Below are 15,576 nucleotides of genomic sequence, written 5' to 3' on the forward strand. Positions count from 1 at the left end.
AGCGGTGGTGTCTTAGTCCATTTTCTGTTATTATACCAAAATCCTGCGGCTGGATACTTTAGAAAGGAAAAAGGCTGGGGCTGACACTGTGGTGTAACAGATAAAGCTGCTGCCGGCAGTTCTGGCATCCCATATGGGCGTCGGTTCAAGTTCTGGCTACTCCATTTCAGATCCAGCTCTATGCTATGGCCTGGGAAAACAGTAGAAGATGGCCCAAGTCCTTGGGCCCTGCACCCACGTGGGAGACCCGGAAGAAGCTGCTGGCCCCTGGCTTCAGATCAGCACAGCTCAGGCCAGTGTGGTCATTTGGGGAATGAATCAGCGGATGGAAGACCTCTCTCTCTCTTTCTCTCTCTCTCTCTCTCTCTGCACCTCTCCTCTCTCTCTGTGTAACTCTGACTTTCAAATAAATAAAGGCTTATTTGGCTGCCAGATTTAGAATCTCAAGACCACGACAGCAGTATCCACCTGGCTCTGGGGAAGCCCTCACAGAGGCCAGCATCCCAATGTGGGAGTGCATGCAAGAGAGAAAGAAAACACAGTGGGACAGGAGGCCAGAGAGGCTGGAGTCCCAAGAGAACTACATTAATGCCTTCTGGGGGTGATGCCTCTAATGACCTATGTGTATTTACAGAGGCCCGCTCTTAAAGGTCCCACCAGCTGTCAACATCACCTCGCTGGGGGCCGAGCTTCCAACATCTGAAGCTTTATGAGGGCCACACTCAAGTCCTATCCAACCCCATAGTGGCTGTCAGTTGCTTGTGGGAGCTTTGAGGGCGTCGTGTGGCCACATAGAAGAGTAGGGTATGTGGGAGAGTGTGGGTATTTGCTGGACATGTCACCACTCTATAGGCAACCAATGTTCTGCGTACAACAAAGGAGAGACAGGCACTGGGAAGGCAACCAGCAGTGCCTGCCACAGCTGGCTTCACTTTTATCTTGTGAACTACAAGTAGATTTCTGAATTGAGTTAGTCTACAATGTTGTATAGAAATGTATTAACCCAAGCTTGCTGGTAGTTTCTTCCCTCAAGTATTGCTATGGAAAGAGCTTTGTTGAAATCCCTCACCGCAACTGTATATCTGTGCACGTTACCTGGCAACACAACGTTGCATTAAGATTTCATTTCATTAGGATCGTAGGTAGACGCCATTCTGCTCGTGGACACCGCTGAGGAAGTCGGTTCTCTCTTCCCATCACCATCTCGCGGAGTTAAGAATCTCCTAAAGAGGCCAGCGCTGCGGCTCACTAGGCTAATCCTCCGCCTTGTGGCGCCGGCACACCGGGTTCTAGTCCCGGTCGGGGCGCCGGATTCTGTCCCGGTTGCCCCTCTTCCAGGCCAGCTCTCTGCTGTGGCCCAAGTCCTTGGGCCCTGCACCCCATGGGAGACCAGGAGAAGCACCTGGCTCCTGCCATCGGATCAGCGCGATGTGCCGGCCGCAGCGCGCCGGCCGCGGCAGCCATTGGAGGGTGAACCAATGGCAAAGGAAGACCTTTCTCTCTGTCTCTCTCTCTCACTGTCCACTCTGCCTGTCAAAAAAAAAAAAAAAAAAAAAATCTCCTACAGAGCCCCAGACAGCTGCAGCTGCTGAGCTTTCCAACACCCGAGGAGTCTCCGGAGCCATACTGAGCAACAGGGAATCAGGGAATGCTCGTGGGCTGTGTCTCTAGGGCCTCTGGGTATGTCACCTATGCCCCCGTGGAGGATGTGGGGGACACAGCCATGAATGCAAGGCCACTCGAAGTGGATGGAAGAGTTGTGGAACCAAAGTGGGCTGTCTCAAGAGAAGATTCTCAAAGACCAGTGCCCATCTAACTGTGAAAAAGAGCTTTGTTGACGACATTCAAGGCGACATTGAAGAGCATCACTTATTTTGCCCTGAATGGGAAAATCGAAGTGACCAAGATGATGACTGATGGAGGCAGTGACAAGGAGAAGGGCCTTTGATGACCACGCCTGTGTGGATCAGATTGTCACTCAGAAATGCCGTGCCAGCAGTGGTCACAGACTGTGAAGGAAGACAGCCGATGCTTTACCCACCCCCAGAGCTGGCTTTGGTGGCAGTCGTGGTGGTGGGTATGGTGGCAGTGGGGATGGTCACGATGGATTTGGCAATGATAGTGCTTGTGGAGGAGGTGGCCCTGGTTACTGTGCAGGAAGCAGAGGCTGTGGACGTGGTGGACAGGGTTATGGGAACCAGGGCTGTAGCCATGGTTGGGAGTGGCAACTATGACAGCTATAACAATGGCAGACACAGCTTTGGTGGTGGTAGTGGAAGCAATGTCGGAGGCAGTGGAAGCTACAGTGATTTGGTCAGTTACAACAATCTTCACATTTTGGACCCATGAAGGGAAGAAACTTTGGAGGCAGAAGCTCTGGCTCCTAGGGTGGTGGCAGCCAATATTTTGCCAAACCATGAAATCAAGGTGGCTATGGTGGTTCTAGCAGCAGCAGTAGCTATGGCAATGGCAGAAGGCTTTTTCTTTTTTAAAAAATATTTATTTATTTATTTGCAAGTCAGAGTTACAGAGAGAGGAGAGGCAGAGAGAGAGAGAGAGAGAGGTCTTCCATCCGCTGGTTTACTCCCCAGATGGCCGCAACGGTGAGAACTGTGCTGATCCGAAGCCAGGAGCTTTGCTTCCCCTGGGTCTCCCATGCACGTGCAGGGGCCCAAGGACCTGAGTCATCTTCTACTGCTTTCCCAGGCTATAGCAGAGAGCTGGATTGGAAGTGGAGCAGCCAGGTCCCGAACCAGTGCCCATTTGGGATGCTGGCACTGCGGCTGGCTTTATCTGCTATGCCATAGCGCTGGTCCCAAAGAAGGATTTAATAGCTGCCTTGAAACAAAGCTTAGTGGGAGAGGAAAGACAGAGAAATGACGGGGAAGCTACAGGTTACAACAGATTTGTGAACTCATCCAACCACAGTGGTAGCAGGGCCCAGATGCCACAAAGAAGACATGCTTTAGATAATATTCATGTGTATGGCCATAAAAACTTGAGGACTATATTTGTGACTAATTGGATAGCAGGTTATTCTAGTTTCTCTTCTGTAGAAAGTGTAAAGCATTCCAACAAAGGATTTTAATGTAGTTTTTTCTCTTTTTTGCAACCATGCTGTTGATTGCTAAATCAACAATTTCTGGAAAGCTCCTAATCATGTGTCACAATGCTGAGTTACTACGTCTTTTTCACGAAGAACTAAGACTAGTAGCTCACACCCAGTGAAGCACTTTCTATGTGCTAACATTGCTTCGAGAGTCTTACATATATTAGTCAATTTAATCACCACCATAGATGCTATCACTGTTTCCATCTAAAAGAAGGCAAACAGGTGTGCAAATATGTTAATATCTTGCCCAAAGTCATTCAGAGAAAAAGTACCAGAATCAGGATTCAAGTCCAGGTGGTCTGTCACTAGCATCCAATCTGTGAACTGCTCAGCACCACCCAACCCCAAGAACCCAATCAATTGTTTTGGAGAATTTTCATTCTTGCCTGTTACTCCCTACCTCCAAATTAAATATTACTTTGCTTAATTAGTCATCTACTTTTATTTATACTTAACAACATATTTGTTCATAATTACTTATCTAGTATGCATTTCAGCCAAGATGTTTTTTCCTAATTTTTAGGTTAGAAAATGTTTGCTGTTGGTGGTTTCACTGAGTAGAGAATTGTGCTTACTCCTTTCTTAGCCTAGTGAAAAGATTTCCTGGACTCCGATCACCATGGCTGCTGAAAAATAAGTTTTAACTTTGACTATCACTTTGTAGGAAGACTGGTTTTTTTTCCCCTGGATACTTTGAAGACCTGCTTTTTGCCTTTTGTCATATAGTTTTTCTGTGATCTATCTGCTTCTGGGTTTCTTTTTCTACCCGAATTCCATTTCATTTCTTGTATTTGAGAATTGATGTCTAGAAATTTTCTGGAAAGCTCCTAATCATATGTCTTTTAAAACTGTCTCTTCTTTATTTTCTCAATTATTCTTTTTTGTATATCCAGTTAGAGAGATGCTAGATCTTCTTATTCTTATGCTAATACGCTTAATATATATTTTTTTAATTTGAAAGGCAAAGAGAGAGGAAGAAAAAGAGAGCAGGAAAGAGAGAGAGAGAAATTTTCCATCCACTGGTTTACTTCCCAAATGCCCACAACAACTAAGGGTCCAGGAACTCCATCTAGGTCTCCCACATAGGTGGCAGGGAGGCAAGTGCTTCAGTCACCATCTGCTGCCTTCCCAGGCACCTTGGCAGAAAGCTGGATAGAAACCAGCACGCCAACACAGGATGTGCGTTTTGCAAATGGCAGCTTAACTGGCTGCACCACAACTCCTGCTCCTCAACATCTTTTTATATTTTGCATCTCTGTGCTTTGACAAGGCATTCTGAATAGTCCCTTCAGTTCATTAATTTTTTTATTCAGCGGTGTCTAGTTTGCCCTTCAAACTTACTGATTTGTGACAATCTATTGTCAGTTATATGTCCTGCAAGCAGCGTCTTCCACTGTTTGCCTTCCATTTTTCATTTTCTGAATGGTGTCTTTGATAGACAGAAGTACTTAATTTTAATCCAGTAATATCATCAGCTGGGAGACACTGCCAAAGTTTGGAGATGATGGAGCCTTCGCTGTGAGTACAACATCCAGAATGATGAAGTACAGAACTCTGAAAATATCTTTCTGAAAAAACAAGAGCAACACTGGTCAAAACTATCAAAGTCAACTTTTTCAAAACTTTGGAAATTAAGTTATTCAATAATCCTAAGTGTTCACTCAAGAAAAATAGCAATACCTCAATAAGAGGAGTGCCTTGTGAATTTAAATTGCCTAATCCTTCATACCTCTGTTTGACTATTCAGGACCCTTGAAAGCCCAGTGGAACAGTTCTGCAAACCGGGAGAGCTTCCCAGTCATTGCAGGAAAAAGAATGGGTGCACAGCTCATGAACTGCCTCTCTTTGACCTGACAACTTGCCACAGTTGTCTCAGGGTTTCTCTTTATTTGATCTGACTTGGAGCTCTCTCTACGTGAGAAGTCCTACCCACAAGGAATTTGTCAAGACAATCAGTAGAATTGTCCAACATTGCAGTTGCTTAAAGAAGCATTACCAATTGGGGCTAATAAAAGGCTGTCCAAAAAATGTAAAAGAAACTGTGAAATCCATAGGAGGCTTCCAAGAATTCCTATGTATTCCTGGAAACCTAGCAGACCACAATCATGTGCAAGGTTGTGAACATCCTTGAGCCATGCGCATGCCCATAAATGAACTAAGAAGGCCCTACCCACTCAATTTTTCTGACCCAGAGGGTCTGCAGAACAGGAAGTGAAGGCTAAGGTAGAGTTTACACTGACTGCAGGGGCTTTGAAGTTGGGCTCGCCATACACACAGAGGTCCTAGGTAAAGGATGAAAGACTTATTCAATCTGTGATTGAGATCTTTCATTAGCTTTGGAAAATTTCTAGCTTCTACCTCTTTAAATATTATTTTGGGGGCCAGCTCTGTGGCACAGCTGGTTAACGCCCTGGCCTGGAGCGCCAGCATCCCATATGGGCGTCAGTTCTGGTCCTGGCTGCTCCACTTCTGATTCAGCTCTCCTCTGTAGCCTGGGAAAGCAGTGGAGGATGGCCCAGGTCCTTGGGCCCTTGCACCCACGTGGGAGACCTGCAAGAAGCTCCTGGCTTCAGATCGGTGCAGTTCTGGCTGTTGCAGCCAATTGGGGAGTGAACCATCCAATGGAGGACTTCTCTCTTTCTCTCTCTCTGTCTCTCTCTCTCTCTCTCTGCCTATCCTCTCTCTCTCTCTCTGCCTATCCTCTCTCTGTGTAACTCTGACTCTCAAGTAAAAAATAAATAGATCTTTTAAAATAAATAAATAAATATTATTGACTCCATTATAGGTCTCCTTTCATTCTGAAACTGCAATTGTATAACTTTGCCATGTACTCTTTTGCTTTCTCTACTTCTACATCATCTCTGCTCTATATGCATCAAACTAATCCACTGTTGGTGGGAATGTAAACTGGAGCATCCACTGTGGAAGGCAGCATGGAGATACCCCAGAAAGCTGAAAATAGATCTACCATATGACCCAACCATCCCACTCCTGGGAATTTACCTAAACAAATGAAATCAGCATATGAAAGAATTATCTGTACTACTCATGTTCACTGCAGCTCAATTCAGATTAGCTAAGATATGGAATCAACCCAGATGCCCATCAACTGATGACTGGATAAAGAAATTATGGTATATATTCACCATGGAATACCACTCAACAAATAAAAAATGAAATCTTGTCTTTTGTAAAGAAATGGATGAACTGTAAACCATTATACTTAGTGAAGTAAGCCCATCCCCAAAAGACAGATACCATATGTTTCCCTGATGTGTGGTAACTATTAGAGTACCTAAAATGTAATGTATTGGAGTGAAATTGACATTTTGAGATTTGATGATTATTTATAACCCTTGTCTCTACTGGTGAGGAACAGTGTGGTTTTTTTCCTTCATATTATTTGTTGAACTCTTTACTTAGTGTAGGGTTAATCTTATGAGTATAAAGTAAACTGAAAATAGAACTTTCTAAAAATTAAAGAGTGGGAATAGGAGAGGGAGGAGGAAGAATGGTAGGAGCATGGGTGGAAGTATCACTATGTTCCTAAATCTGTATATATGAAATACATTAAATTTGTGTACCTTAAATATAATTTTAAAAAAGAAGTCTCAAAAAAAGAAGGGAGGTGGTAGGGGAGGAAGTTCTAGTGAGCAATGGCTGTCTTATGCAGGTGAGGTTTCCCAGGTAAGAGCCACCTGCAGTCCTCTCTCTCTGGGTCAGGTGTAAGACCTCCAATCTCTTCTTCCTGTGGAAAGACTCTGGTAGGGGTGGACATCAGACAGAGTGGCCCGTGCCTGACTCTGGCTATCACTTTCAGAGATCTCCAATTGCTCTCAGTAATGAATATGCTGAGGAAAGATATTTGGGGTGGGACATTTTACGCTCTCTCTCAGGTCATTGGCATTGGGTACACTCACCCTGGTGTAATCACCACCAGCCATCTTCAAAACTCCTCCATCTTTCCCAACTAAAACTTCACTTCATGCCTGGTAAATGACAGCTCCCACTGCCCTGCAAGAACACAGGGAAATTCATGCCCAAACCCGACACCACAGTCTGCGCATCCTTTTAAATTACAGGCCCTTAGAGACCAGATGCTGGTCTGCTATTTCCTTGTCTGCCTAAAGACTGGATGTGTGGACGTGCGTGCTAAAGAGAAAATAGTTGCCTTCAGTCCTGAGGTTGCATTAAATAAACTCACCTCCTGCTTGGAAGTCTGAGGAATGTCACCACACCTGCCTAGGCTTTGTCCAACTATTGTTTGCTTCCTAGCTCCTGCATTCTTCCAAAGAGAAATATTTGTAAACTATTGTCTGTCCTTTTCTCCTTTTTTTTTTTTTTTGACAGGCAGAGTGGACAGTGAGAGAGAGACAGAGAGAAAGGTCTTCCTTTGCCATTGGTTCACCCTCCAATGGCCGCCGCGGCCGGCACGCTATGGCCGGCGCACCGCGCTGATCCGATGGCAGGAGCCAGGTGCTTCCTCCTGGTCTCCCATAGGGTGCAGGGCCCAAGTACTTGGGGCATCCTCCACTGCACTCCCTGGCCACAGCAGAGAGCTGGCCTGGAAGAGGGGCAACCGGGACAGAATCCGGCTCCCCAACCGGGACTAGAACCTGGTGTGCCGGCGCCGCTAGGCGGAGGATTAGCCTTGTGAGCCGCAGCGCCGGCCGTCTGTCCTTTTCACCCATTCATTTCCTGTAAACATCATTTACTGCATCTCAAAAAGAATTACGACATGGCCGCACCCCCCTCTGCCCTACAAAGAAAGGTATGAAGAAAGAGATATTAGCCTGTACACCTCACCATGTTAGTGGGTAGCCACTAGTTTTTTCTTTTGTGTATGCTAAATAAATTTTTGTAACTCTTTCTCCTATTAATCCTTTTTTATTTAGTTTATTTTATTATTACTTGAGAGGCAGACACACAGACAGGGCGGGGGAGAGAGAGAGAGAAAGAAATAGAATGAGCACTAGTTAGGCTGCCACCTGCAGGGCTGGTATCCCATATGGGCGCTGATTCGAGACCCAGCTGCCCCACTTCCAATCCAGCTCCAATCCAGCTATTGTGTGTGGGAAAGCAGTAGAAGATGGCCCAAGTGCTTGGGCCCCTGCACCCATGTGGGAAACCCAGAAGAATCTCCTGGCTCCTGGCTTTGGCCAGGGCCAGCTCTAGCCATTGCAGCCATTTGGGGAGTGAACGAGTGGATGGCTGACCTCTCCCTGCCTCTTCTCTCTCTCTCTCTGTAACTCTGTCTTTCAAAATAAAATAAAATAAATTTTAAAAGAGACAAATGAATATTAAACCCAAGTACTCTGATGTGGACTGTGGACATCTTACCTGATGTCTTAGCTCACTGCTCCTATTATTTTTTCGATGTCAGTGCACCCTCCTGAACCTTCAGAAAATATAAGGGATGTTTTCCCTTTGCCCCATGCCTTCTTCTCCCAGTCCCTGGCAATCACTATCCTCCTGTCTGTCTCTGTAAATGGGACAGTTCTGCTACTTCATGTAAGTAGACTCTTCAGCAACTGTCGTTTTGTGACTTAGTTGGGTTACCATAACTGTAAGGCTCATCCATGTTGTAGCATGTGTCAGAATTTCCTTCCTTTTTAAAGAATGAAAATATTCCATTGTGTGCAGATACTACATTTTTTCTATGTATTCATCTGCTGATTGACAATTGAATTGCTTCTCTCTCGGCTACTGAAAATAATACTGCTCTGAACCTGGGCTTACAAATCTTTGCTTAAGCCTCTATTTTAATCTCTTTTGCGTATACAAGGGTACTCCAAAAAGTTCATGGAAAATGCATATTTTGTAAAAAGCTATGAATGAATTTAAAATATTTTTGGAGCATGTTAAACTTGTCCTTCAATACAATTTTTCTATAAACTTTTTGAAATGCCTTTGTATATTAGGAAATGGAATTGTTGGATCATGTGATAACTCAGTTTCATTTATTTATTCATTGAGAGAAAGAGAAAGCTTCCATTTGCCTGTTTGCTCCCTCAATGCTTGCAACAATCAAGGGGCTAAAGCTGCGAGCTGGAACTCAATCCAGGTGTCCCTGTGGGTGGCAGGAACCCAACTACTCGAGCCATCACCACTGCTTTCCTGGGTCTGTATTAGTAGGAAGCTGGAATCAGCATCTGGAGCCAGGAATTGAACCTAGGTACTCTGATGTAGGATGTGGCATCTTAATCACTGGGCCAAACACCTGTCCTTGTTTTTCGTAATTTGAAGAACCCATGCTGTTTTCCATAGTATTAATATTTGACTCCTCCCCTTACTGGGTTTCCTCTTGACACCCCAAAACTGAAAAGCTTCTTATAATATTCCCCCCATACATTTCCTGAAATATCTCTGCTTGTGCTTCAACAATAGCCTGATTGTATCTTTGAAGTTCCTATTTTTTTAGGTGAACCACGAAGACTTAGTTGCACAGGTGCAGAGGGAACACAGAGCTGAAAGCCATAAATCAGGCAACCTCAGCAGGTGCAGGAGGCAAAACCTAACCTGTGGAATAAGAGACAGAAGCACAACCAGAAGCTCACGTAGGAAGTCTCAGAAGCAAGGGGCCCATTGAGCAGGCAGATTTGGTGCTGGAGCCCTGCTTACGAAACTACCAGAAATGGCTGGTTCTGAGTCACTCCAATCAGCACTTGCCTTGCTAGACCTCCTACATGCCAGCTTTCCCTGTCTAAATAACAATTACCCTCCCCAGACTCTCAGCTGGGCAGATGTGAGCCAAGACTCCTGTCTCCTTTACCAGTTGGCTACACAAATAAGGTCTTTCTTTCTCCCAAAATACTGATGTCACAGTTTATTCTTTGTGTGCTTCAGAGCAGTGAACCCACCTAGTTTAGTGCCAAGTATATGCACCACTTTATACCCTCACCAACAATGCCCAAAGTTTCCATTTTCTCCACATGCTCATCAACACTTTCTATTATGTTTTTACTCTGTGTGTATGTGTTTGTTGGTTTGCTATTGTTGTCGGTAGCCTAGCCATCCTAACAGGTGTGGTAAATTAAGTTTTTAGTTTCAATGATTACATTTTTCTTTCTAGAGTTCCATTCCACTTTGTTTCCAAACTTCTGTATGATTTACTAAATAATGTTAAACATAGTTATTTGATATCCCAAGTATTTCTCTATCTGAAATTTCTTTTTTTTTTTATTTGACAGATGGAATTAGACAGTGAGAGAAACAGAGAGAAAGGTCTTCCTTTCCGTTGGTTCACCCAACGGAAATGGCCGCTGCGGCCGGCGCACTGTGCCGATCCAAAGCCAGGAGCCAGATGTGTCCTTCTGGTCTTCCACGCGGGCGCAGGTGCCCAAGCACTTGGGCCATCCTCCACTGCCTTCCCAGGCCACAGCAGAGAACTGGACTGGAAGAAGAGCAGCCGGGACTAGAACCTGGCACCCATATGGGATGTAGGTGCTGCAGGCGGAGAATTAGTCCAGTGAGCCACAGCGCCGGCCCCCTCTATCTGAAATTTCTGCACACACGTGTCTCTTGTCTCCTGTTATTGCTTATCTCCCTTGTTCTTCTGAGTTAGGTTGATTTTCTATGAAACCTTTGCAAGGCCCCGGTTGAAGGTAAATTTTTAAAGACAGGATTGATGCATATTTTTGCCCATACCTGAGAGGCACTGCCAATCAGGGACTACTTTAATTTTTTTAAAGATTTATTTATTTATTTGAAAGTCAGATTTACACACAGAGAGAAGGAGAGGCAGAGAGAGAGAGAGAGAGAGAGAGAGAGATGTCTTCCATCTGCTGGTTCACTCCCCAGATGGCCACAACTGCTGGAGCTGCACTGATCTGCAGCCAGGAGCCAGGAGCTTTTTCTGGGTCTCCCACGTGGGTGCAGAGGCCCAAGCACTTGGGCCATCTTCCAATGCTTTTCCAGGCCATAGCAGAGAGCTGGATTGGAAGTGGAGCAGCTGAACTCGAACTGGCACCCATATGCGATGCCGGCACCACAGGCAGTGGCTTTACCGGCTACACCACAGCGCTGGCCCTGACTACTTTAAATTTAATTCTAATGTGAGGTTGTTCAGGTCACTTGTGATACAGATTTGTATTAAAATTTACGTGGGGCCCAGATTGAGATTATGAATTCTCAAGAGAGACTGCTTTTCCCCTCCAATGAACAGCAAGGTCAAGTCCAGCAGGTGTCTCCACTGTTTGCCTCTGCATGTTGGTCCTTAATTCTTTTTCTCCCTGGTGTAGAATATTGCTCTTGGGGTCCCAGCTAAATGCAGGAGGGAGTGTCTTCTATTAGATTTACCAAAGGCAGTAGTCCATCAGCTATAATTCCTTGCCTGAACTTAATTAAGTTGGGGGATACTTTACATTCCTTTGGAGGAAAAGGGCCACAGCAAAGGCATAAGTTCTTCTCAGATTAATGAGGAGTTTTAAAGAAATTCCATTCACCATTCCAGAGTTCTATGTGTGGTAGGGAAGAGCACGACAAAATGATTCAAAGAATGAATTAGTGAGAAGAGTAAGGAATTTAGTATTTTTTAAAAAAGATTTATTTAATTAGTTATTTGAAAGACAGAGAGAGAAGGGAGAGAGATTTTTCCATCTGCTGGTTCATTCCCCAGAGGCCTACAACAGTCAGGCCTGTACCAGAACAAATATCTATGCTAGGAACTCCATTCAGGTCTCTGAAGTAGGTGGTGTGAAACCAAGTACTTCGGCCATCACCTACTGTCTCCCAGGTGCATTAGCAGAAAGCCTGATCGGAAGTGGACTGAGACTCAACACGGCACTCTGATATGGGATGTGGGCATCCAAAGCAGTGGCTTAATTCACTATGTGTCAACGACCACACCCATGCATGAGAATTTTATTTTTAAAGATTTATTTTATTTAATTGGAAGGCAGAGCTACAGAGAGAGGGCAGAAGCCAGGAGCCAGGAGCTTCATCCAGGTCTCCCACTGGGTATAGGGGCCCTATCACTTAGGCCATCTTCCACTGCTTCCCCAGGTGCAATCATGGGGAGCTGGATATGAAATGGATCAGCTAGGACAAGAATCAGAGCCCATAGGGGATGCTGGTGTCTTCTGGTAGCAACTTAACCTGCTACACTACAGTGCTGGCCCTGAGTAAGAATTATTTAAGGGGATGGTGCCGTGGCTCACTTGGTTAATGCTCCGCCTGCGGCACCAGCATCCCATATGGGCGCTGGTTCTAGTCCCAGTTGCTCCTCTTCCAGTCCAGCTCTCTGCTGTGGCCCGGGAAGGCAGTGGAGGATGGTCCAAGTGCTTGGGCCCTGCATCCTATGGGAGACCAGGAGGAAGCACCTGGCTCCTGGCTTCGGATCAGCGCAGTGCGCCGGCCGTAGAGGCCATTTGGGGGGGGTGAACCAACGGAAAGGAAGACCTTTCTCTCTGTCTCTCTCTCTCTCTTTCACTGTCTAACCCTGCCTGTCAAAAAATAAATAAATAAATAAAAACTCCTGTTACAGATTTCATTAGTAAATAAAATAAGTCTTTAAAAAAAAAAGAAAGAATTATTTTTATTTTTAAAAAAAGTGGGGGAAGAGGGAGAAATGTCCCTATTTGATATTGAACTACCTCACGAAGCTGTCCAAAATAAAATGATACAACACCATGTAGCAATAAAACAATGGAACAGCCTAAGCACGGGAGACCCCAGAAATATGAGCTTAACTTCATTGCTTATGTTGTAAGAAATCTGAGGTGACAACTGACTACAGAAAAGTTGTAAAATCACATTGCCTATGGGTGACTGACCAAACTCTGATCAGTAAAAGCATTCTAGAAACAAAAGCACTAGAGAAATCAAAGGAATGCTAACTAGATAAAAACAAAACGCTTGTACTGAAAAAGATATAAAATTACAAACCTCGCTACCACCTAGGGAAAAATCCTGAGCAATATCAAAAGGGAAACAGCTTCTGTCCTGTGACACATGGTGTAGCTGCATTACTTTAAAATATGTTCGTTTCTACTTTTTTCCCCAGACTTCCTAATAGACCCTCAAAATGCTGTCTGCAGCTATCCGAAGTGTGTCAAGTCACCCGGACAATGAATTGGACTTCCTGCAGATCTAAACTGCCCTGTTAGGATTCTCGTGTCACCTAATGAACATCCTTTAGCATTTCTTTTTTTTTTTTTTTTTTTTTTTGACAGGCAGAGTGGACAGTGAGAGAGAGAGAGACAGAGAGAAAGGTCTTCCTTTGCCGTTGGTTCACCCTCCAATGGCCGCCGCGGCCGGCGCGCTGCGGCCGGCGCACCGCGCTGATCCGATGGCAGGAGCCAGGAGCCAGGTGCTTTTCCTGGTCTCCCATGGGGTGCAGGGCCCAAGCACTTGGGCCATCCTCCACTGCACTCCGGGCTACAGCAGAGAGCTGGCCTGGAAGAGGGGCAACCGGGACAGAATCCAGCGCCCTGACTGGGACTAGAACCCGGTGTGCCGGCGCCGCTAGGCGGAGGATTAGCCTAGTGAGCTGTGGCGCCGGCCGCCTTTGGCATTTCTTATAGCACCTGTGTGCTAATGACAATTTCTCTCAGCTTTCATCGATTGGGAAGCATAGAGCTCTATTCCATCCTGAGGATATTTTTGCTGCATACAGACTTCTAGGTTGAAAGTTTGTTTTCTTTTTCTTTTTTTTTTTTAAGTGCCATTCCATTGTGTTCTACCTCCATTGTTTCTGATGAGAATTCAGAAATCATTCTTAACAGTCTTTTCCCTTGTTTCTGACGTAACTAACTTTTTTTTTCTCTGCCTTTTTTTTTTTTTTTTTTTTTTTTCGGACAGGCCGAGTTAGTGAGAGAGAGAAACAGAGAGAAAGGTCTTCCTTTCTGTTGGTTCACTCCCCAAATGGCCACTGCGGCGCACTGCGCCGATCCGAAGCCAGGAGCCAGGTGCTTCTCCTGGTCTCCCATGGGGTGCAGGGCCCAAACACTTGGGCCATCCTCCACTGCACTCCCTGGCCACAGCAGAGAGCTGGCCTGGAAGAGGGGCAACTGGGACAGAATCTGGTGCCCCGACCAGGACTAGAACCCTGGGGTGCCGGCATCTCAGGCAGAGGATTAGCCAAGTGAGCCGCGGCGCTGACCCCCTTTGCTGCTTTTATAAAATGTTTGACTGTGGCTTGTGTGCTTTCCTTTCTATTTGTCCTGCCTCTGGTTTGCTGAGCTCCTTGGGTCTATACATTATATTTATCATCAAATTTGGAAAACTTCCATCTTTGTTTCTTCACGAATCTTTCTCCGCTGAGTGCCTGATTTTTGGACAGAAACAAATTTATCTTCCAGGGGCACAGCATCCTGGAATCCTGGGCCTTGGAATGCCCTCCTTCTCCCCAGCGCCTTCCAGCAGTAAGGCCCTTTGGGCAATTCACTTAACTACTCAGAACTTCCGTTTTCTTCCTATGGGGGAAGAAATTATAATCCCCACCCTGTCCAGTGCAGTGGGGGCTCAGAAAGGAATTGGAGGGTATAAATCAATAGTGGATGTTTGTTCAAAACATTTCTTTAGGAAGCTTCAGTCAACATACTCATAGAATCAATTAGCCTCCATTAACACCTTAAAAGACTAGTTCCTGGAATTATCTGACATACAGCAAAGCAAAGGAAGAAGTTGCATGTTCCTGTGTGGGTTTGGAGACAGAAAGCACAGGAAAAGTGCCCAGCAGGAGTCCCCAGGCTGGAGAGAGCTGGCACAACACAGTGTTGATCAGCAGTCTGGTTTTCCTGACCTGTGTGCAACAGAAGTGTTGTGTTGATCTATTATCAATGAGAGAATGTGCAAAATGAGCCATCTCCCCACTGGACATACTTGGCTACAGCAAAACCACAAGGTAGACCAGATGTCTCGGCAGAACCCTTGTCCTGCAGTTCTCACCACCTGAGTGTTGTTGCTTGAATCTGACACACGTTTTTAGACCTCGATTCTTTGTATAGAGTTTTTAGTACCAAGAAAACAGCAGTGTCCTAAGTGCAAGAGATAAACAGCGTATCTAAACTACCTATTGTGTGTGACTCGTGGTGAGGGAATGTGTGCCTCTGTTGGTAGAGGGGCCTCCTGAGTTGTTCCCTGAGTGCTTGGGATGAGCGCTGGAAACCCATGCTGGAGATGAGTGGGGTGGGCTCCGGGCTGCTGGGAAGAGAGATGTGCAAATGAGGGGGCAGTGAGGACACAGGTCAGAAACAGGGTGACAGGATGCCTGTCAGGTGAGAGTGGGAAGCTGCCTGCTTGTCCTAAGTGAATGAGTCCAAGCAAGTGTTGAAATACTGTTCATCGGGGCCGGCGCCATGGCTCACTTGGTTAATCCTTCACCTGTGGCACCGGCATCCCATATGGGTGCTGGTTCTAGTCCCAGCTGCCCCTCTTACGATCCAGCTCTCTGCTATGGCCTGGGAAAGCAGTAGAGGATGGCTCGAGTCCTTGGGCCCTGCACCCGTATGGGAAACTGGAGG

General features: G+C 45.7%; 1 pseudogene; it reads left to right on the top strand.

The window, feature by feature from the left end:
- The first annotated feature begins 1,648 nt into the window (after nt 1-1,648).
- LOC149124650 (heterogeneous nuclear ribonucleoprotein A1 pseudogene) lies at nt 1,649-2,492 on the top strand (annotated as a pseudogene).
- Nucleotides 2,493-15,576: the final 13,084 nt, after the last annotated feature.

Source organism: Oryctolagus cuniculus, chromosome 9, assembly GCF_051225735.1.
Source record: "Oryctolagus cuniculus isolate XC-2025 breed Fujian yellow rabbit chromosome 9, ASM5122573v1, whole genome shotgun sequence".
Taxonomy (NCBI): Eukaryota; Metazoa; Chordata; class Mammalia; order Lagomorpha; family Leporidae; genus Oryctolagus; species Oryctolagus cuniculus.